The 23,461-nt window shown below is 38.2% G+C and overlaps 2 long non-coding RNA genes across 4 annotated transcripts in view; both read right to left on the reverse strand.

The window, feature by feature from the left end:
• Positions 1-1,442: 1,442 nt before the first annotated feature.
• LOC105479095 (uncharacterized) lies at positions 1,443-6,035 on the reverse strand. Of its 3 annotated transcripts, none has more exons than XR_011617608.1 (4): positions 5,334-6,035; positions 3,157-4,403; positions 2,608-2,840; positions 1,443-2,035 (listed from the first exon to the last, which is right to left on the reverse strand). It is a non-coding gene; the product is annotated as an uncharacterized lncRNA (long non-coding RNA). The 3 variants fall into 3 exon arrangements; XR_011617607.1 differs by having other exon boundaries at positions 1,443-2,136; XR_011617606.1 differs by having other exon boundaries at positions 1,443-2,840.
• Positions 6,036-6,299: 264 nt separating this feature from the next.
• Positions 6,300-23,461, reverse strand: part of LOC105479094 (uncharacterized) — a 37,874-nt gene continuing 20,712 nt past the window's right edge. Inside the window, exon 4 of the long non-coding RNA XR_011617610.1 lies at positions 6,300-6,584. This is a non-coding gene — a long non-coding RNA (uncharacterized lncRNA). The remainder of the gene's footprint in view (positions 6,585-23,461) is intronic.

The raw sequence follows: 23,461 nt of genomic DNA on the forward strand, positions 1-23,461 counted from the left end.
GAATATTGGGGCCAGCCATAGTGCAGAAAAAAATAAGCTATTTCTTTTTCAGGGTTTGTGGGTTATCGGTCCTAATGCCTTACAATGCATTTCAAGGGTTAGTCTGTTGATGCCTGAGTGTTTCCCACCTGAAAGAAAAAAACACCCATGGTTTTGTTGTTATTGTTGTTGTTGTTGTTGTTGTTTTCCTTGCCCAAGAACCTGCAATGGTCCCTGGAACCTGCTGTTCGGAATAGTTGCACTCATCAAAGCAGCAGCAGACACACTAGTTTTCCTCCTAGACCACAAAGGGACCGAGGAAGGTCAGATTTAGTGGCCCTTACCAACACTTTCTCAAAAACCTGCACTCTTGCCTTTCCTCTTAGACCACAAAGAGGACTGAGAAAAATCGGATTTAGTGGCCCTTACTGACATATTCTCGAAAATCTGTTAGAGTCCTAAATGTTTTCTCTTGTTAGTACTGGAACCTTACCCTTGTCTTATAAAGATGATATGCCTTAAAATGGAGTGGAGGGCCGTACCTGAGGGAGGGAAAGGACCTCCAGGGTTGAGTGATCCTTTTGTCCTCACTTCTCATCAAATGAGTAGAAAGGATGCCTCCCCCAATTTTGGAGTCTATAATTTCTGAGGCTCCCCATATCCTAGCTTCAGGAATAGCCTATGTTAGGCCTGCTAGTCTGCGGAGAAATCCTAAAATTCCAGATAGTACCCGCACCGATAGGGCTTTGGGCAAAAATTATGTCTTTCTGATTGGTAAGCCTGTGTGCCTAAGGAAGGGAACAGGGTCATGAAATTTATACTAGAAATCATTCTTATAGGAGAAACTAGAAAAGCACCAGAGACAGGGAGTGGATTTTAGAAGCAGGACTAGCCTCAGAAAAGAGAGGTGGGAGGAAGTTTTTCTGACAGGCATTAGGACCCAGGAGACAAGGGTCAGGAAAGATAGGCTAGATGGACGAATCTTGTTTGGGAGATGTAACTTTGAGAGTTCTGCTACTGTCTGCAGGGCCAACCAACTTTTTATCAGGACCCCAGAGCTGAATGGATTTCCTCTCAGTCGACCCTCAGCTAAGCCCGGAAGTACAGAAAAAGCAGAAGCTGGATCCAGGCAAACCAATGCTCCCAACTCTTCAGGAGAGCCCTTTTCCAGAAAGCCTGACACCCGTGTCTTTAGTCTGGCAGCCATGCTAGTCACTTTTAACTGGCTGACAGGTGCCCGGTGTTTAGCCCCTGAATTCCAAGGAAAAATAGGACAGAATAGCAAGTGAAAGGCATCCAATGGTACTCACCACGTGGTGATATCCTTGAGGAGCCCCTAAGATGTGTCCAGAGTTGGTTCCTTCTGGTGAGTTCATGGCCTCGCTGACTTCAAGAATGAAGCTGCGGACCTTCGCAGGGAGAGTTATAGCTCTTAAAGGTGACACAGACCCAAAGAGTGAACAGCAGCAAGATTTATTGTGAAGAGTCAAAGAACAAAGCTTCCATAGCTTGGAAGGGGACCTGAGCAGGTTTCCACTGTTGACTGGGGTGACCAGCTTTTATTCCCTATTTGTCCTCTCCCACGTTCCCTTTCTGTCCTATCAGAATGTCCTTTTTTCAATCCTCTCTGCAATTGGCTACTTTTGGGATCCTGCCGATTGGTGCATTTTACAGAGCGCTGATTGATGTGTTTTACAGAGTGCTGATTGGTGCATTTTACAATCCTCTTGCTAGCTACAGAGCATTGATTGGTGCATTTTTACAGAGCACTGATTGGTGCATTTTTACAACCCTCTTGTAAAACAGAAAAGTTCTCCAAGTCCCCACTAGATGCAGGATGCCCAGTTGGCTTCTCTCAACAGCACTAAGTCTATTTCCAGGCAGCAGGTGACCAGGGCTGAGAACTTGCCCCAGACCTTGAGTCTTCCTGTTGAGAAAGCAAGCTGACTCACAGTTCACAGTTTCTTGGTGTCTCAGGGAGCCTGCAGTGGTTATCTAGTTTCTTCAAAGGGTCTGTGGATTTTCTGGGCTTTCCTGGTATGTTCCTGTGGTAGGTCTTGGAGCAAAAGTTCATGATGTGAGTCTCCACACATTGGTTGCTCTGTCCTTCTGAGCGTGAGCTGCAAGGTAATACTGCCTCCTATCCTCCATCTTAATCTGGTGAGGATTATTTTTAATGTGGCTTATCAATTTTATTTATTGCCATTCTTTGATGTTCACATAAATATTATGATTGCCTGCCAGGAAATTATACCCAATATAGGCTTATGGGCACTTAGAATAGCACAGAGGAAAAAAATTATAATTAATAGTACTGAGCTAAAGGTAAGCTTTTATCCCTTTCCAACTGTGAGGCATAGGTGTCATAGTTGTTTTTTTATTATTATTATTTTTTAAAGACAACATTCAAATGTTGCTTCCTTTCAGCTGAATTACTTGACTAGAACCACTTCAGCAACTTGTATGTGCATGTGTGTGTGTGCATGTGTGTGTTCATGTGAAACATTCAACTAATGCTCAAACAGCCCTTACAGTGCTTAGAACTCACAAATGAGAGCTTTCCTCTAGGAAGCATCTCTCAGGGAAATAGGTGCAAGAGGAATACTGATATTTTAACCTTTGTCTCACCTTAAATTTTCAGCAAAGCACAGTGTTACTTCCTTATAGTGCTAATTTTGGAGTAGTTACTATTTGTATTCCTTATATCCCGCTTGATATTTTCCTTCTACAGCTGAGAATCAAAGATTCCAAACACCAGGAGGAGAGGAAAAGCTTCTATTCTTCTCCAACGTTGTCCTCAAGAACAGTCCTCTCTGAATGTAGATAGATTCAGCAAACTTCCCTAGCATCCAACTTCCTCCCTCCAAAAAAAAAAAAAAAAAGGGAAAACAATACAGTTATTTATTTATTTATTTATTTATTTATTATGTATATTTATTTGAGACAGGGTCCTGCTCTGTCACCCAGGATGGAGTGCAATGGAGTAATCTCCAGTCACTGCAACCTCCACTTCCCTCCTGGGCTCAGGTGATCATCCCACCTCAGCCTCCCAAGTAACTGGGACTACAGGCACACACCACCACATCCGGCTAATTTTTGTATTTTTTTTGTGGAGACTAGGTTTTGCCATGTTGCCAAGGCTGGTCTCGAATTCTCAGGCTCAAGGGATCTGCTCACCTCAACCTTCCATAGTACTGAGATTATTGGCATGAGCCACTGTGCCCAGAAATGCAGTTACTTAGATGCTTATTTTATATTCTTGCATATCTTGTTAAATATAAACTCACTGAGAACAAAAGGCACATATTAGTGTTTTGTAAGCATCCCCCATTCCTCCACCACCCTCAGAATATGCTTAACAAATACGTTTGGAATTTAATGTGCATTAAAGTGCTGATCTATCAATAAAGAATCCATCCTCATTCTTATCTCCTTGAAGAAAGGAATGCAAATCTATAGAGCAAAATATGGATCAAACCAAGTGTCCTCACAAGACCTTGGCTCTCAGAGCTTCTAGAATCAGCTATTGTACAACTATCAACTTAAGTGTATAGCTGACCCATAAACAATTAAAACTGCAGGTATTCAAATATTCCAAATGCAGGTATTTGAATGATGTTGTTAATTGTCCCAAGCGTGCATTTTTAATAGCGTATACTCTTACATATACAAATGCAATGAATGTATGTAGTTTTTATTCCCTCAAAACCAGGGAAGCAGATTACTGTGAATCTACTACTCTAATCTCTCACCTGTGGTCACTTGGGGGCCACAAGCACCTGTTCTTCTCTAGATCTCACTGAAAATACCTACAAGTGGTGGAACTGAGATTTATAGCTATCAACCTTGACAGTTTAGCCACCAATAAAGGCAGTTCCTCTATGACCCACACTCACTCTACCCCAAGCTGAATCCATCAAATGTGCTGTGTATTCCATGCAAATTTCCATGGCAGCAGCTCTATGTGGGCCACGCATAGTTCTCCTGAGCAAGGGGCCCAAGGTCTATCCTCTTCCTCCCAACAAGTTGATCCTATTTCTCCTAGCAACTGGTATGGGGCTGCCCCCTGGAGGTGTAATAAAGCCTGTTCCCTTCAAGGCAGGCGAGAAGGACTAACTAGAGGCACTTCAGATGTTGAAACTGGCAGAGATCATCTGATCACCTGATCCAACCCTTCAGAAACAAGGATATCCAAGTTCAAACATAAGTAATCAAAATGCACAGATGCAATACTTTTCAAAGAGCCCACCCAGCAATGTGATCACCAGGAAACTAATTTACTGCAGCTTTTTAAAAGTAGAGAAAGTGACTTTACATTACCTACTTAAGATCCAGATTGTTCAGGAAGATCCTTTCTTGATAGCATTTGTTGAACAACTACTACAGATAAGACCATGACCTTCAAATTTGTACATATGATATGCCTAGAAAAGCCATTATGTTTGGATATCAGTGATTTTCTCTAGCTGGCAGGATAATAATTGATTTCTGCTTTCTCTGAGAGAATCAGTAAAGAAAAAGAAAAGGAAAAGAAAGCACCTATTGCAATCCTGGGAGACAGATTCCAATTCTTCTCAACTGTGTGAGTTTGAAACCAACACAAGCATTAAAGAGAACGGAAAAAAAAAGGCATTGGCCTGTAACTGGTGCATATAAGATTATTGTGCTCCCATATAGAGGGAAAAATGATTTAAGATTTGTTATCATTTCTAAGCAACAACATACTTTGAACTCATTTTGAAATAGCTACAATTCTATTTTTTTAAGATGTAAGTTGCTGGACTTTATTGCACATTGACTTAAACTGAAAGTTGTCCAAACGCCTTTGAATAAGAGATTTAAAGACGAGGGCTATACCACTTTCAGAGGGAGCCTTTCCTTCTCAGTGGGACTAAGCGCTATTTCCAAAATATCTGGCTGGATCTTAAAAGTCATTCATGACAGGTGATAATTGATTACATATTGAGTTTTGCCAGAAACTCTAATGTCATTGGCATATAGAGACATAGCATTAACACAGTGTGTATGTGCAGAGGACTGGAACACAAATAGAAGGCTTCATAAATTAAATTTAATGTTTCGTAGCTCTTCTTTAACTAAACAAAGTAGGTGTGGAAATTATTTTAAGTTAAAATTTATTTCTGTGCAAAACAAAAATCAGTCTCTATGTATATGGGGAATAAGAAAGCAGAATTTAAGGTCAAGTGTAGCACTAATTGAACATTAAAAGAAAGAAAATATGTTTTAATTTTTAAAAGAGTCAAATATTGAAATTTCAAATAATTTCAAATATGGGCTGCACACAAAATAATAATAATGATAATTACGACAATAACAATTACACACACACATACCATTCAACAGAAAAATTGTCAGAGGATGACTTTTAATTGGATAAATTGATCCATGCAATTCACCTGAAATTTAATATCATCATTTCTATTTTATTGAAAGGTCAAATTTCTCCTGTAATTGAGAAAACTTTCTGCTAATATGCCTAAAAAGAGAAGAATTTGAAAATAGATAAGGTAACACAGTGAGTTAGAGTAAAATTAAACTCTCACATTTAAGACCATTGCAATTAATTTAAAACATCTTCAATTGCATTCCACCTTTTAGAGCAGAAGTGACACACCTACTGACCATGAGTCAAATTAGGCCCAAACTAGCTTTATGAAAGCTACACAATAAATTTTATTTTGTTTTGCTGTTGTAATTTTTGTTGTTCCTTTTTAAGACTTTTTCAACAGCCTTACAAAAACTATACACTTTATCAATTTATCCACAGGCTAACTATTGTCAAATCCAGGCAAATTCGCATATTTATAATAACTGGTTTCTGTGTGCATTTTTGTTTGTTTTTATTTTGTTTTGTTTTGATGTCTGCTCCAGAGCAGTTTATTTCTTAAACTGCCAGCCCCCATTCATTTGAGGCTGTGAAATATACTCAGTGGTTCGGGGATTAGCACTGTTTTCCACAAACTAGAATAGAGTACATGTACCCTAGAACTTAAAGTATAATAAAAAAATTAAAAAATAAAAAATAAATAAAGCATTCTTATAGCACCCCGCCCCACACACACACACACACACACAAAGAAATGAGCAGAGCATCACAGAGTACAAAGGTAAGCCTTATTTTCAAAAACTGTCACCTCATGTGCGTGTATGTGTGTGTGCATATGCACATAGGTTATATATACAAAGGAAAAATGCGATTCTTACACTGGGCAATAGTCCACAAAACCTAGAAAACACCATTCTAAAGAGTCTTCGAGTGATTAAGATATTCCTTAAGATTATATTCAGATTATGTTTTTAAAAAGAAAAGAAAGAAATGCAAATTGAGTGCTGGCTCAAGTGAGCTCAGAAAGGTCTTAAGAGAGCTTTTTACTGTAAAGGCACTACTATCCCAGGATTTAAAATTTTTAAATCATTGACATAGATCCAAATACAGACAAGGAAAAAGTTTAACTTTGTAACATATCAGCTCTCACCTGATGATTTATGGTAACAAAGAAAACACATCTGGAAACTTGGAGAGAAAAAAAAGTCTTCAGATACGTCAAATATTTTAAAGTGGCAAAGGATGGTTGTTCGAGAGTCTGTAATAGTAAAACATTTTATAATTATTTACAAAACTGATTATACCTTCCACAGATTATACATTCTACAAATTATATTATTCCACAAATATAGTCCAGATTATATCCATCCCACAAACATTTATTTTCTACTACTACATAGGCCAAGAATTTTTCAAACTCTTCTGCCTTCAAGGAGCTTATATTTGTAAAGCTTAGGATACATTCTTAAAATATTTAATTGTCTACAAAATCCTTTAGCCTTTTCTCCCATTTAAGTTCTACCCACTTTCTCTTTACCTTCCCTATCAATTCTCTCTTGGTCACCATGGCTGAAAGTGAAGAACTACTTCTCTTACTTCCTGCCTAAGCCACACCTTTAGCAGTTATTGCATGAGACTTTGTGGCACTTCTTCTATTGCTTTAATATATAGCATTTAAATCTTGTTGATAAGCACAAAAATCCCTAAGTATTTGCAATATTTTCCTTCCCTTCACTTCTAAGGAGGATTCTTTGTTATACTGCTTGCCTGTTGAGTCCTAATGTGCTAAGCAGAGTAACAAGACGAGATACAGAACTCAAAAAGGAGACAGAATGCTATAGACTAAGCTACATAAGAAAAAACATTAGTATATTCTGACAATAAAATGAAAAAATCCAAAAAGTGGGGGAAAGGAGTTGCAAAAGAGGGAGTGATGATGAATTAAATAGGAAATCCAGTTTGTCTAGAGTTTGGTAGAAATAAGTAAAGATTTTTGGAAGTTTTCTGAACATTAGGAAATTTCTCCTTTGCTACCTGTTCAAGAGACCTTCAGGGAAGGCTTTTTATTACATTTCAATACTTTTTACCATCATATTTGTGGGGTTTTTAGCTACTGCACTGTGGCTCTAAGCACTCCAAATTTACTTGGGTTGTAACTATATTACTTAACACTTTTGAGGACTGTGATCAGCCTTCCCGGTTAGTTTGTGACATTTGAAGAAGGTGTTTTAGACTCTTTTTGCTGGCCCCATGACACTCAGTTTGCAGGATTCACACTTTTTTTTTTCTCTATGGTGAAGGTTCAGTGCATTCAAAGGTAATTCTCAACCTACTCAGAGTTCAGGGTTTTGGCCTTTGACACCTATAAAATAATGTAGAGCAAGACTGATCACACCTACATATTTGTTGCTTAACTTGCCTATAAGTATTTCAGAAAGAAAGAATCTATAAAAGTCAACAAAAATATAATAGAGAAACTACTTAAAGCAGCTGGCACACTATCCTTTCCTACCTTGCAATATGTCAAAGAAAATTCATATATTTAGATTTATTATCAATAAATCTTGTTATTATTCTGTCCCATTCTCTAGATTCAATCTTGAAGACCAACCTCTTACATAACATCAAACAGAATCATTCTTGGAATAAGGCCAATCCTCTGCTCTCTGCATTAAAAAATGGCATGTCACATGATGCTTCTAACACTGCAGTCCCATGTAATAGTACAAAATGTGTCAGTCACTACATGTAACCTATGAGTTCAGGAATAATAACCTATCAAGTATGTGCAATGCTATGTGAGAAAAATCTCAAAGAGACGCTCTTATCATCATATTTTAGGAAACCAATCTCTAGCAAACAGAGCCAAAAACACTTGATTTTGTGTCTTAAATCCATCTTCTATTGAAGGACTTTACCAATATAAACATTAACTATATACTTTGTAATCATTTATCGTTATGATAATATTTATTGGTTTTAGGATCTCTTCTTAGATGAACTGACATCTCCAAACAACCAATTCCATTTCTTTAAGTTGTTTATATCGTTCAGCACTAGCCAGTTACCAGGATAATAATGGGCTTTTCTTTGATGTACCTCAATCTGCACATCTGCTTCAACTCCTCCACCAGATGTTCCTATTTATTTATATTCATTGCTTAAATTTTTGGGATAATTCTGCTCTGGGGAAAGACGTATTAGTACAATAAACTGTATTACACAGGATGTCAAAATAGCTGGTATAATTACCAGAATAATCATAACTATCTCAATCAACCAAAAGTGATATGATTCTAGAATATTCTTAAATGTGTATTTATAATGAGTTCCTAAATCCTTTTTTAATTCATACATTAGGTGACAATAATATTGAAGTGTCCATTGGCCCAATGCAGCCTTTTAAAATTGTTTCAGCTGCTGCAAATTGTCTAATATAATCAGCCCAATTACATCTACCTGTGACCATTTAGTGCCTATAACTGTATCTGAATCACCTCTAAAATTATTTCCACAGCAAATAATTCCTAGTGTTGGTATATACTGAGCACTTTCTATATGTCAGGCACATGATGTACACATAAAAACATTTCATTACTTCTTAACACCCTCTTGGTGAAGTGCCATTATAACCCCCGTTTTACAGATGAGGAAACTGAGGCTCCATGAGGTTACGTATCCAGTAAATGGCAAAGCAGGCATCAGGCCTAGGACCACCTGACTGTCTCCTAATCTCTGTGTTTCTATTGAACACCACTTCACTATCAAGTAGAATAATTTCATCTATAAACCAGACACAATTTATTAGGTACAACTAATGAGAAAATAAATTCCTTGTAACACCTCCATGCATGAAGTCGCTTTGGTTTAATTGGTGAGATTTGAGGTAGAAGGAGGCCAGTTGATGGAGTTCCCATGGACTCCTGTTTCTCAAGCTGGGACACACACACTTACAGGACAAAGTGTATCCTCTTGGAACATACTTTTTCCTCAACGATAGGTAGTTTAAAATAACACTTTTTATTAAAACAAACACAGATATATTATGGAATGAGTCCAAGAATTTCTTGAATTTTTACATTAAAACTGAGATTTCCAGAAGCTTCCTCTTTTGAGGAGAATTGCCCAGCTTTCCTAGGAGGCAGGTATTTGCTCTCTTCTGCATTCAGGGTATATTGACTGACAGCTGTAGGAGCAGGGGAGCCCTTAAAAAGTCTTAAGCAGGTTCTTATGGGGATTTCATTCTGGTAAAGACTGACATGAAAGAAGCAAGACCAGAGGCAGAGGAAAAATTAGAAAGTCTGACAAAAGGGCAAAACACAGGTAAAGGACAAAAAGAGACACAGTTCTCTCTCTCTCTCTGTCTCTCTCTCTGTCTCTCTCTCTCTCTCTCTCTCTCTCTCTCACACACACACACACACACACACACACACACACACAGTCTGCAAAATGAAGATGTAAAAGATTTAAAGGATGCATATCCAAATCTCACCTTGTATCCACCTTGCCCCACCACCTATGCTGGCTCTTGCTTACTCACATTAAGCATGGGCCATGTCAGTGTAGGCTTGGCCTGATTTGCTCGTTCAGCCTGCCTTACAAGCTGAGCCCCTCCAGCAATGATCCCGACCTAACATTTTCACACTCTGGGCATGTTTGCCATGGTCTTTTGGCCACAGTCAATTATGTTGCTGGACAAGTCCTCAAGAAGTTTGCGATGTCTGCATAATGGTGCTCTCCATAGTCTAATAGGAACACGTGTTTGGAGAAAAAGAGTTTCATAAGGGAAAGAAATGTTTTAATTTTTTCTCCTTTTCAGCTGAGAGTTGTTGTTTCAGGATGTGAATGACTTCCATTGGTGAGAGAGATTTATTACTCACTTCCTGGAGAAGGCAATTTTCTCTCAAGTGTGAACATTTAGACAGGGGCATCCAAAAGAGTCACTAATTTTTGCCTTTGTAACTTAAAAAGAGAAATTTAAATGTGCCCAATTTCCCCCTCTCCTCAGGAATTAGCAGTGATGTGCTCTCCAAAGCCACAAGGCAGACAGGGCTGCTGTGTTCCTTCCTTGCAGTGAGAGTACAGGGTCACCAGCTGCAGTAAACAGTCTCTGTAACTATAATTACTAACACAAATTCTTTAGTGACTCTTGTAAATCTATTGGAGCAAAGTCACAATGATATAACTGCTTACACAGAAGAAAGCCTAGATATGTCTAGTACTACTTCCCTCCTTATCCTGTCCTCTAGCATATCCCAATGGTGGCTACAAAGCTGTGTTTTTGTATCGTGATAGTTTTACTGAAGAGTGGCAAGGAGCTTTCAATAACCACTATGCATTCTTTCTTACTCTATACCTTCCTTCCCTGGGAAGTTTCATCCATCGCCATTGCTTTCCTTATAGTTTACAGGCAGATGATTGACAAATCCATGTTCATATCTATATCCATCTCTCTCTGCTGAGCACCAACCCATACACCAGCCTCCGTAGCAGCAATCTCCCCTCAGATATTCAAACTCTTCAAGTCAAAGCCTGAGCTCATCACCATCCTTCCCAACCCTTTTTATTCTGCTGTGTTCCATGTTTCAGTGATCAGCACCACTATCCCCTCATTTTCTCAATCCAGGAACCCTGAGCATCCTATTCCTCTCTATCAACACCCAACATGTTCAATTGGTCTTTATCCCAGGCAACTCCAACTCTTAAACACTTCTAGAGGCCATTTGGTTTGCGTCTCTATCCCCACCACTATTCAACTGGTCTTTCTGTTTCCAGCCTCTTTTCCTATCTAATTCCTAATCCCTGTCTCCATACTGCTACCAGAGGAATCTTCTTTTAAAAAGCAGATCTAATCATACTATCTCCTTTTTAAAGAAAATTCACTGATGGATACCCATTAACCTAAGGAGAAAGTTCAAACACCTTAACATGTTTTATAAGACGCTTCTGACCTGAGGTCCTGTTTACTTCCATCATTCACACCTACAACCTTAACTCTACTTCCAAATCCAGACATTATGAAATTACGTGCAGTTTTCTGAAGTTCTGTCTCTTGTCCCTAAGCCTTTGCACATACAGTTACAGAACAGTTTCTATCTTCTTCCTTGTGGCTAAACTCAAGCACACTCTCAGATTACACACTCAGGGCCTGGGAATAAGGTGAGTGCCTGCTTAAATTTTGTACCATAAGTGTCTCTCTTGCCACACCCTAGTCCTAGCCCTACATGTACTTATCACCCTCTTCTTCCTTGATTTCTGTTATTTTCTTTCCCATAAATGAATTAGGTGCCCCTCCTATGTCCTCCATTTGTACCCACTCTTCACTCTTACTGTATGCAACATTTATTCTGCTGTGTTGTAATTTTTACTTGTCTTCCTCATAAGACAGTAAGTTCTTTGAAGTCAGGAACCTCATATTAACCATACTTATCACAGTACTTGATATATAGTAGACAATGTGTAGTGCATAAATTAGTAAATGAATGTACTTTTAGTCCTGTATGTTTATATAATGCCATCCCTGTACAATCAAAAACAGTTTGACTTGAGAGAAACCCCATGAATCATCAGGTCAAACCCCTCATTTTACAAAGGAAGAAACTGAGGTCAAGAAAGTCAGGTAAAGGCTGTTTCTCAGAATTACATATGCTGGAAAGATATATCCTAGGATCTTATTTTTAGCAGATAGCAGTTGCCAGTGTAATGAAACATAAGCTGTTCACCAATGATATTTAATATTCAAGCCAAACAATGTAATATGTCAGTCAAAATTATTTCATAACTCCATATGAAATGAAATAAATCAGGTTTTCATAAGACATTTTTAAGTCCATTGGTAAGCCTCCCTCACTACATACCCACCATATTTCACAGTTGAAACAACAGGGAAAATGCCAGAAACAATGAGTAAAGGTGCAGCTAGAAAGAAGAATGTTTACTACTTTGTGATACTATGTAGGTAAGAGAGACCTTTCCCCCTACTTTGGGAGATGAGGGTACAGGTAACATTGGCCAATCTCTGAGTCACTACTCCTCTTTAAATTTCCTAGAGCCATGACTACTCTAAGAGTGTTGCTAACAGAAAAAGAGGATGAGGGCTGAGGATTTTCATGAGTATACAATCAGGGCATGGAGTTTCTTATACATAGTACTTATTTTTGTATGTGAAAATATTAATATAAGTATTATATTAGGGAATTAAGTCTTTCATGTTTGGAACCCTCAAGCAAAGGCATTAAATATCATTTAATGAGTAATGATTTATTAGGCTTTTAATTTTATATCAGTCTCCCAACAAATCAAATTTGAATCTATTAGTTTTGAACTTGTGAGGAAGGATAGTGGTGACAATGTGGAAAGATACATGGAATTTTTTAATATAAAAGAATGCTGGAAAAGAGAAGAATGCTGAATTAAGTGCTTTCTACATTTACATACCAGCAAGTCACAACTGAAAAACTTTCTTATCAGCGAATTCACTTGAAAATCTAAAAGGCACAGAAGTCTGCTCGATGTCATTGACTAAGGTAAAAGTTGCTTTTGGCATTTTTATCCTGTGCAAAGATAACAGCTAGAAAAAAGTAAACTCAGAAACATGATCAAAGCCATATACAATAAACTCAAAGTTGGTACCATATTGAATGAGGAAAAAAACTGAAAGTCTTCTCCTAAGGTCTGAAATAAAATAAGAATGCTCACTTTCACCACTTTTGTTTAACACAGTACTAGAAGTACTAGCCAGAGCAGTTAGATAAGAGAAAGAAATAAAAAAGCATCCAGTTTGGAAAAGAAAAAGTAAAATTATCTTTGTTTGCAGACAATATGATCTATCATATCCTATCATATCCTAGAATAACCTAACAACTCCACCTGAAAACTGTTAAAACTGATAAATTCAGTAAAATTACAAGATGCAAAATGTACATACAAAAATCAGTAGCATTTCTGTATGCCAATACTGAACAACCTATAAAAGAAACCAAGAAAGTAATGCCATTTACAATAGCTACAAATGAAATAAACTACCTAGGAATAAACCTAACCTAAGAAGTCAAAGACCTCTACAATGAAAACTTTAAAACATTGATGAAGGAAATTTAAGAGAACACAAAACAGTGGAACAATTTTCCATGTTCATGGATTGGGAGAATCAATATTGTTAAAATGTCTATACTATCTAAAGCACTCTAAAGATTCAACGCAATCGCTATCAAAATACCTATGACATTTTTTCACAAAAATAGAAAAAAAATAATTCTAAAATATGTATGGAACTGCAACAGACCTAGAATACCCAAAGTCATCCTGAGCCAAAAGAACAAAACTGGAGGCATCACATTACCTACATCCAAATTATACTACAAAGCTATAGTCACCAAAACAGCATGATGCTGGCATAAAAACAGACACAGACCAGTGGAACAGAATTTTAAAAACCCAAAAATAAATCCCACATTTACAGTGAATTTATCTTCAACAAAGGCTCCAAAAACATACTTTGGGGAAAGGACAATCTCTTTAATAAATGGTGCTGGGAAAACTGGATAACCACATGCAGAAGAAAGAAACTAGATTCCTATCTCTTACTGTATATAAAATATGTAAAATAAAAATATATAAAAATAAACTCAAACATATATAAAACATATGTAAAATAAACATAAACTCAAACATATATAAAACATATATGAAACTCAAACATATATAAAAATAAACTCAAAATGGATTACAGACTTAAATCTAAGACCTGAAACTATGAAACTACTATTAGAAAACATTGGGGAATTACTCCAGGACATTAGTTTGGGCAATGATTTCTTGAGTAAGACCTCAAAAGCACAGGCAACCAAAGCAAAAACGGATAAATGGGATCATACCAAGCTAAAAACTTCTGCACAACAAAGAAAACGACAAAGTGAAGACACAACCCACAGAATAAGAGAAAATATTTGCTAACAATTCCATTGGCAAAGGACTAACAATAAGGAGCTCAAACAACTTAATTTAAAACGATAAATAATCTGATTTAAAATGGGTAAAAGATCGGAATAGACGTTTCTCAAAAGAAGACATGCAAATGGCCAACAGGTTTATGGAAAAATGCTCATCACTAGTCATCAGACAAATGCAAATCAAAACTACGATGAGATACCATCTTACTCCAGCTAAAATGGCTTTTTTTGAACTAAAGTCTTACTATGTTGCCCGGGCTGGAGTGCAGTGGTGTGATAACAGCTCACTACAGCCTCCTCCCACTTCAGCCTCCTGAATAGCTAGGGCTACAGGAGCATGCTACCATGCCTAGCTAATTAAAAAAAAAATAGGAGTAGTGTCTCACTGTATTTTCCAGGCTGTCTTCAACTCCTAGCCTTGAGTAATCCTCCTGCCTCAGCATCCTGAGTATCTGGGAATAAAATGGCTATTATCCAAAAGACAGGCAATAATAAATACTGGCAAGGAATTAGAGAACCCTCATACGATGTTGGTGGGATTGTAAATTAGTACAGACACTATGCAGAACAGTATGGAGGTTCCTCAAAAATCTAAAAATAGAACTACTATATGATCCAGGCAATCCCACTGCTAGGTATAATTCTAAAAGAAAGAAAATCAGTACATCAAACAGATATCTGCACTCCCATGTTTATTGAGCACTATTTCAATAGACAATATATGGAATCAACCTAAAGGTCCATCAATGGATGAGTGGATAAAGAAAATGGGGTACATATACATAATGCAATATTATTCAGCCGTAAAAAAGAATGAAATCCTGTCATTTGCAACAACATGGATGGAACTGGAGGACATTATGTTAAGTAAACAAGGCACAGAAAGATAGATATTGCACATTCTGACTCATATGTGGGAGCTAACAAAAATAAATAAATAAACCCTTAGAGATTAGAACAATGGTTACCAGAGGTTGGGAAGGGTAGTGGGGAGTAGGGGATACCGTGGGAATGGTAATTGCTATCATCTCACTCCAGCTAAAATGGCCATTAAATAGAAATACAAAAATATAGTTAAATAGAATGAATAAGATCTAGTGTTCTGTAGCACAAATAGGGTGACTATAGTTAACAATAATATGTTGTGTTTTTAAAAATAACTAAAAGAGTGGAATTGGAATGCTCCTAACACAAAGAAATAAATACTTTTGATGATTGATACCCCAATTACCTTGCTTTGATCATTATACATTATATGCCAATATCAAAACATCACATATACTCCATAAATACATACAACTATTATGTATCAATAATAATTTTTAAAACATAAATTTTAAAAACGAGCTCAGAATTCTGATATTTAGGGTGTTCTGGCAAAGACTTTGTTTTGACTGCCTATTTCATGATTTGGAGAAAAACATACCTAGTAGGTTATCTGTCTACCAAATTTTTTCTCTGCAGAAATTGTGAAATAATTAAGAACCTTACGGAGTTCTTTTATTATTATTATTATTATTATTATTATTATTATTATTATACTTCAAGTTCTAGGGTACATGTGCACAATGTGCGTGTTTGGACTCGTCATTTATGTTAGGTATATCTCCTAATGCTATCCCTCCCCCCTCCCCCCACCCCACGACAGGCCCCAGTGTATGATGTTCCCCTTCCTGTGTCCAAGTGTTCTCATTGTTCAGTTCCCACCTATGAGTGAGAACATGTGGTGTTTGGTTTTCTGGTCTTGCAATAGTTTGCTAAGAATGATGGTTTCCAGCTGCATCCATGTCCCTACAAAGGACATGAACTCATCCTTTTTTATGACTGCATAGTGTTCCATGGTGTATATGTGCCACATTTTCTTAATCCAGTCTGTCGTTGATGGACATTTGGGTTGGATCCAAGTCTTTGCTATTGTTAATAGTGTCGCAATAAACATACGTATGCATGTGTATTTATAGCAGCATGATTTATAATCCTTTGGGTATATACCCGGTAATGGGATGACTGGGTCAAATGGTATTTCTAGTTCTAGATCCTTGAGGAATCGCCACACTGTCTTCCACAATGGTTGAACTAGTTTACAGTCCCACCAATAGTGTAAAAGTGTTCCTATTTCTCCACATCCTCTCCAGCACCTGTTGTTTCCTGACTTTTTAATGATTGCCATTCTAACTGGTGTGAGATGGTATCTCACTGTGGTTTTGATTTGCATTTCTCTGATGGCAAGTGATGATGAGCATTTTTTCATGTGTCTTCAAATAGAATAAAATTCCTAGGAATCCAACTTACAAGGGATGTGAAGGACCTCTTCAAGGAGAACTACAAACCACTGCTCAATGAAGTAAAAGAGGACACAAACAAATGGAAGAACATTCCATGCTCATGGACAGGAAGAATCAATATCATGAAAATGACCATACTGCCCAAGGTAATTTATAGATTCAATGCCATCCCCGTTAAACTACCAATGATTTTCTTCACAGAATTGGAAAAAAACTACTTTAAAGTTCATATGGAACCAAAACAGAGCCTGCATTGCCAAGACAATCCTAAGCCAAAAGAACAAAGCTGGAAGCATCATGCTACCTGACTTCAAACTATACTACAAGGCTACAGTAACCAAAACAGCATGGAACTGGTGCCAAAACAGAGATATAGACCAATGGAACAGAACAGAGCCCTCAGAAATAATACCACACATCTACAACCATTTGATCTTTGACAAACCTGACAAAAACAAGAAATGGGGAAAGGATTCCCTATTTAATAAATGGTGCTGGGAAAACTGGCTAGCCATATGTAGAAAGCTGAAACTGGATCCCTTCCTTATATCTTATATGAAAATTAATTCAAGATGGATTAGGGAGTTCTTATTTACTAAGGGTCCTACTGTTTCATTTCCAACTGCCACCTTGACTCTCTCTGTAGAAACTTCAAATCAGTGATGTGCTGTTAAACTTTTTCTTCCTGTGTCATAATTTTGCAGAGGCCTGACTATTTGTTTGGTTTTTATAAATAATTGTTTTATTTTATTTTTAATTGACAAATAATAATTGTATATATTTAAGAAGTATGATATGGTGTTTTGATATGAATATTTAACAACTACCTTGCCAGGAAAAACAATAATGCCATGATTTATAACATTAGACAATTTCTATGGTGTAAATACTTCTACCATGGCCAATGACAAGTTATCAAGGTGATGTCATTAAATGCAGAGTTGGGAAAAAATGTGTACTATCCAGGGTAACCAGCCAGTACAAGGCAGCTCCATTCACCACACAACTGCCTCAAACCCTTGAGGTTTTGAGGGCTGCCAGATCCTAAAGAGAACCCTTAAGCATAGTTCTTTCCAGAGCACGTCTTCAGTCTGCCTTGCTTCGAGCCCAGTTATCCCTGTATTAGTCATGACTAATTAGTCAGAACTAGGTTATGCTGCATAACGAATTAGCCTTGAAATCTTAGTGATTTAAAATAACAAAGGTTTGTGTCTCATTTATGATGAATATCCAGCATAGGTCCATGGGAGAAGGATACTCTGCTTATCAAAGTTACTCAGGGTTCCAGACTGGTAGGGACTTTGCCAGCTGGAAAGTGCTGGTGTTAGTGAAGGAGAGCCTGGAGATTTGCACATAGGCTTTTCACCACTTTAGTTTACGTTTCATTGGTCAGAACTAGGCTCATGGCCCCACCTAAGTGCAAGGGATTTGGCAAATGCGAAAGAGCAGATGGAATGTTTGGTGAGTACCACTGTCTCCATTACACCCATGATGATTTCAGCAGGCATCAGAACCTCTTGATAATTCAGGACATAACACATTCAGGGGAACCAGTAGGCTTAAAGGAAATAGAGGACCTGACTGTGAATGCCTCAGGAAAAATCAGGAGCTCAGCAAGAATCTTCAAACACTCATTTTTTTTACTCTTAATAGATATTAATATGCTAAACCAATCATTCTTCTTTGACTGGAAAGGAAACTTACAGCTCAACAAAAATCCTAGGAAGGCTTTGCCCTGGTCCACTTTGCCATACTTGCAAGATGATGCAAGTCGTCATGAATTAGCTTGTCTAAATAATAAACTAGCAATTTGAGGTTTTTCTGAGTCTAAAGCCCAGAGCTTCTTTGCCGGAGGATAGAACATTCCTGGGAGAAAAACTCCTCAGAGTCCCAGTCTCTTTGAGACAAGGAAAGTCTAAGACTGGAGAGACTGTGGGGTCCCAGGGACTCTTTCCTAAAACCACAGCATTTCATTTCCATTCAACAGATGTGTATTTTGCCTCCCCCTTGCACAGTGTGGGTGGGGGAGGGTCGTGCTCCAGGAGTGCTCTGTGCATACACTCACTTGCTCTCGCTCCCTTGTGAGCATGCCAGCACCTCTCCTCTGCCCAGGCTTGCATGGGCCCTACACATGTTGCTCCCAATCTGCTGGTTTACTGTTCAAGTTCCAGCGATGTATTCTTCACAGTGTGATATGCCACCGCGGGTGTTCCTCTTCATGAAGCAGAGGGTTGAGTTACAAAAGCCTGCAGTTGCAAAAGGGATGTGGAGGCTTCCTCTAGGCCATTTACAGATGGGAGAGCATCAGGTTCTTCAAACTCTTTCAGTTTTTCCTGTGTCTCTGGGTTGATCAGACACAGCAATATTTTAATTACCTCTATTCTGAAAGCAAATAGCTATGAGTCTAGAGCTAGGAAAATACACCAAGGCAGGTATGAAAAAAAGATGATTTCAATCTAACTTCAGCCCTTAATTAATGGGCATGTGGACAAGCCTCTAGCATCTCCATTTCCTCATCTACACATTGAAGGTTGTACTACAGTGATAGTTTTCACACTTTCAGAAACGAATTTGCATAAGGGGAGAGAAGCAAGTGGGCAGGGCTTCAGGGCCCCATCCTGACTTCCAACCCAAGCAGATAACTTTTTTACCATATTAGAATTTAGAGTACATTTTTGTTTTGTTTTTAAAAATGTATCATAGCTTCATAAAAGTTGTCCTTAAGAAAATGTTTCTAATATGTTTTAAGTTTAAAAAACCACTGGACTAATTCAACTGCCCAAGACAGCTATAGAAAATAATGTGAACTTGTAGCACATGTGTCCCAGGAGATAAGGCTCTATGGCTTACGTGGCACTCAGCTAAGACATGTCCCTCTCTCACATAAATGGTCAGCCTGGCTCCCAGTTCTTCCACACTGTCCAGACTTCTATAATTGCAGGCTTCCAGTCAAGCCTCTTCATCTACACCCTGCCAGCATGTTACAAAGAGGCTCAGACTGTGTAAATAACATGAAGCGTAATGGGTAGTAGGACTTCCCCGAAATTAAGGTAAAAGACCGCAGCCTGCACAGAACGCATGCGGTTTGGAATATTTCCACTGAATATTAAATCATACAAGAATTTTCACTCATCTTCATCTTGGAGGTCACAACATGACTTTTCTCTAATGAATTCTTTATATTGGCAGCTCTTCTGTTTTCCTCCCTTCCTCCCCTGGCTCCTCACTTCCACCTCTACCCTCCTCCCCCCTTGCTGGGAGCAGCCCTCTCCTTTAGTCTCTGTGTAGGAACATATGGTAATACTTTCCCTTGATTTAGGCCTTGAATTTGGTCTACACCTGTGTAGACCTTCAAGTAACGGCTCAGCAGGCATCGCAGGAGGGTCATGCTCCAGAAGTGCTCTGTGCATACACTCACTTGCTCTCACTCCCTTTTGGGCTTGCCAGTGGCTCTCTTTCTCTCCCCAGGCTTGCATGGGCCCTCCAGATGTTGCTCCCGATCTGCTGCTTTACTATTCAAGTTCCAGTGATATATTCCTCACAGTGTGATATCCCACCCTAGTGTGTTCTTCATGAAGCAGAGGGTTGACTTAGAAAAGCCTGCAGTTGCAAAAGGGAAACAAAAAGAGAAGGACTGAGAGAAAGATAAAAAAATAATGGAAAGAATTTTTTTTTTTTTTGAGATAGAGTCTCACTCTGTCTCCCAGGCTGGAGTGCAGTGGCGTGATCTCAACTCACTGTAACCTCTGCCTCCCGGGTTCAAGCAGCTCTCCTGCCTCAGCCTCCCAAGTAGCTGGAACTACAGGTGCCCATCACAATGCCCAGCTAATTTTTTTGTATTTTTAGTAGAGACGGAGTGTCACCATGTTGGCCATGCTGGTCTCAAACTCCTGACCTCAAATGATCCACCTGCCTGGGCCTCCCAAAGTGCTGGGATTACAAGTGTGAGCCACTGCGCCTGGCTGGAAAGAAATAATTTGTACTGGGGGAGTTTATTCACCACAAGCACTATCCTGACTTAACCTTGTGAGGGCAACATGGTTTGCATCTCATAAGTGAAAAAACAAAACTCAGAGAAGTCAAATTATATGTTCAAGGTCACAGAGCCAAGAAGTGGCAGAACCAAGATTTAACAACAGACCTTGTTATTTCAAGCCAAACCTTCTTTCTTACTTCCCAAGCAGTAATTCTTTATTTTTGGAGCTATCCAGCATATCATAACTATAAACCCAGGTACTATAACAGGTGCCTTGGAGAAATGCTCTCATTTTTGCAATAGCACAGCAAGGTGGGTTGTAGTATAGTCAGTTTATCGATTTCACAGAAAAGGAGCTCATAAAGGTTACTTGCCCAAGATCACACAGCCAAACAAAGAAATGATCATAAAGCTTTCTTCCCCCAAATCAGTCACTCTCCAGGATTTTCAGGCATCAACAGACTCCCATCACATTCAATGCTTTCATACAAGTGAATCCTCACCTTAGCAAACCAGGCCCATCATGATCTGGTTTCTGTCCATCTTTCTGTTCCCCCATTTATACCAATCTTTCCCACCAGATGAAGCTCCTTGTGGTTCCTCAAACTACTGTATCACCCTATGTACATTATACCTGCAGTTTCCTCTTTCCATCTTTGTCTACCGCTAACTTCTACAATACTCATCCTATGGCCCATTTTGTCAGAAGCCACCCACCATATGTCCTACCACCAACCATCTCATCACAAAGGCAGACCTCATTACCAGTCCTCTTGCTCTTGCAGCGCTCTATGAATATCTGTACCAAAGCACTGAAAACACCATTGTGTGATTGTCTGCTGAGTCAGCTATCACCACTACAAGGCCCAATCCTCCTTGAAGGTATAGAACACATTTCATTTAACTTTGCATTCCCAAAGCCTACCATAATACAGAAAAGAAAGTAGAACTCAGAATCTTTATTAAATGAATAAGAAAATGGGAAGGGAAGGGAAATAAAATAAAAAGGGCAAAAGGGTAGATGTTAAGGACTAAACTCAGGTCGGTCTGATTCCGAACTAGACAAGACTGTTACCATTCCATACCCAACCTAATGCTCCCCACTTTATCAAAGTTGTGACTCTTCTCATTATCCCTTCTCTTTTTAAATTATTTCTTTTCTTTTTTTTTTTTTTTTTTCCTTTTGAGACAAGGTCTTGCTCTGTCAGGCTGGAGTGCAGTGGTGCAATCACAGTTCACTAGAGCTTTGAACTCCTGGGTTCAAGTCATCCTCCTACCCCAGCCTGCTGAGTAGTGAAGTTGCAGGTGCACACCACCACACTCAGCTAATTTTGTTTGTTTGTTTGTTGTTGCTGTTGTTTTGTAGAGACAAAATCTCATTATGTTGCCCATGTTCTCTTTCCACTCAGGTACCAAGGCCTCCATTCTTCTCTGTGGCTATCAAGACAGCACATGGAGCTTTGCTCATCACCAACTAGCTCCCTTCTTGGATTTTCCAGAGTTTTCTATCCGACTTCTGTTTGATTTTTCTGTTTGAATCCTTCTATCCAAGAGAGTTCATCCAATAAAAACAAAAATAAATTAGATTCTGATATTACTAAAGGACAATATCTTAACAATGTCCTCTCCAAATAAATATTTAGGGTTGAACAGAATTTTAAATTTAGAAAACAACCTAATATAACTTTTTGCACTTCAGATTAATTTGTGGAGTATCTTCCTTGCAAAAAAAAGTTCTGTATTTTAATCTCCTAATAACAAACTGCACTTTTAAACCACTTTCACTATGTTTTTCATATTATAAAATATTATGTATTTATTGTAGAAGATATACAGGTATAAATATACACAATGAAGAAAATTCTAATAAACCATAATCATACTATTTAAAGATAATCACTCTTATTTTAGTATTATCCTTTTTATGCATACATAATTACAGTCATGCATCACTTAGTGACAGGGTTGCATTTGAGAAATGCATCATTGAGCATTTTTTTTGTTGTGTACACATCACAGAATTTAGTTACACAAACCTACTTGGTATAGCCTACTACATACCTATACTGTTATGGCATAGCTATTGCTCCTAGGTTACAAACCTGTGTAGCATGTTACTATACTGAATGCTGTAGGCAATTGTAATACAGTGGTAAGTATTTGTGTATCTAAACACAGAAAAGGTATGAATTGCCCTATGATGTTGAGATGCCCACATCACTAGGCGATAGAAATTTTTCCGCTCCATTACAATCTCATGGAAATGCCACCATACATGCAGCCCACGGTTGACCGAATGTTACGTGTGTATGACTGCATTATAAGAATAGTTAATATCTACTCTAGGAATGCTGTGAGCCAGCACTGTTCTAAGCATGTTATGTGGATTATTTTAGCCCTCAGAACAATCTCATTAGATTGGCAAAATTATCTCCACTTAACATATGGAGAAACTGAGGCATAGAGAGGTGGTTTGCCCAAGGCTACACACATATTAAGTGGTAGAGCTGGGACTTGAACAGAGGCAGCCTACCTCCTGAGGATGTGCTTGTAGCCCATAAAATATACTGCCTCCCACACTCATATAAGCTTGAGATCAGACTGTGAAATCTATGTTAGTAACTTGCTGATTTGTAGTTAATATACCTTGAAAAGTTTCCATGTAATTTAATATTCTTCTGAAGCATCATGTTAATGAGTGCCTAATCTTTCATCATTTTGATGTGCCATTATTAATTAAACAAGTTTCTATTGTTAAAAGCTTAGTTTATTTTCCAACCTACTATAAACATACTGTGACCAACAACAGTATAACTAATTTTTTACTGACAACTTAGAATTGAAATTACTGGGTTAAAAGATAGGAACTTGACACACACCCACCATTCACAGCCTCCAATGTAGCTCAAAAATAAGTAAATAA

Source organism: Macaca nemestrina, chromosome 1 (genome assembly GCF_043159975.1).
Source record: "Macaca nemestrina isolate mMacNem1 chromosome 1, mMacNem.hap1, whole genome shotgun sequence".
NCBI classification, from domain to species: Eukaryota; Metazoa; Chordata; class Mammalia; order Primates; family Cercopithecidae; genus Macaca; species Macaca nemestrina.